Source organism: Phyllostomus discolor, chromosome 12 (genome assembly GCF_004126475.2).
Source record: "Phyllostomus discolor isolate MPI-MPIP mPhyDis1 chromosome 12, mPhyDis1.pri.v3, whole genome shotgun sequence".
NCBI lineage: Eukaryota > Metazoa > Chordata > Mammalia > Chiroptera > Phyllostomidae > Phyllostomus > Phyllostomus discolor.
In genome coordinates, this window is record NC_040914.2 from 23,044,252 (window position 1) to 23,045,313 (window position 1,062).

At 41.3% G+C, this 1,062-nt stretch overlaps 1 non-coding gene across 1 annotated transcript; it reads right to left on the minus strand.

Moving 5' to 3' along the window:
- Positions 1-580: 580 nt before the first annotated feature.
- On the minus strand, positions 581-714 carry LOC114511785. Its single transcript, XR_003685751.1, has one exon. It is a non-coding gene; the product is annotated as a small nucleolar RNA SNORA41 (small nucleolar RNA).
- Positions 715-1,062: the final 348 nt, after the last annotated feature.

Consider the following 1,062-nt stretch of genomic DNA (forward strand, 5'->3'; position numbering starts at 1 on the left):
CTCACTAGTTTTGGTATTTAAACTTTTCTGTATCAGTCTGTGTATTTGTTTTTCATTGCTGAATAACAAATTTCCATAAACTTAGTGGTTTAAAACAACAAATATTTATTATCTCACAGTTTCCATAGGTCAGAAGTCCAGACACAGTGTGTCTACCTGTGTCCTCTGCTTTCAGACTTACACACCATAAACATGATATCAGGTAGACTGTATTCTTATTTGGAGGCTTAACTGGAGAAGAATTTGCTGTCCAAGTCACTAAGGGAATGGGTTTTTCTTAGGGAGCCTGTTAGTCTGATATGTAGGAGTCACAAGATAGCACAGAAAAAATTTATCCTCAATTGACACTGCTGTTTGGGCTTCTGATGCTGGGGTTTCTTGATCTAGGCATGAAGGGCTGCCTGCTCTATAGACCCTGCTCCCCAGCTTTTACACAGTCTAAGGGGGTAGGGTGATCTGCTTATCTCATCTTTTCAAAAAACAGTCAATTTTATTTTATTACCCTTATCCAAGAGACTTAAATTTTAATTTGTTTAAAAATGGATGACCTCCTTAATCCCACATAACTATAGAATAAATCTTGTGTTTGTCACATATATGCCCACTTTCCGTTTTGCTAGGAAAGAGATGTTTAATCATGTTAACAGTTTCTTTCCCACAGAGGAATGCTGAAACTGTCAATATAAGAACAAGTGTACACCAGTAGCTATGGAATCAACTCATCTTGGTCCAGGTCCAACGGCTACCCTCTACACGGCCTGTGCCACCTTGCCTTCCCCATACCCTGCCCCTCTGTAGCATCTCTGCTCCTCCAAATTGTATACTGTTCCCTAAAGGTTTCTCCACCTCAAAATATTTTCAGTTTCGACCTCCTGCCAAGGACAAAAGTTCTCAATCATAAGAACTCTTACACCTCCTTCAAGATGACTGTGCCCACACACAAGAAGGGAGACTCACTGACTGTTGTGGACTTTAGTCTTGGTCCTATAGTCCAACAGGAAGATGGCGCGGTGTCCTCAGAATGGGTGCGTAGGCTGCCCTATTGCTGGCCCTTGAGAAGAT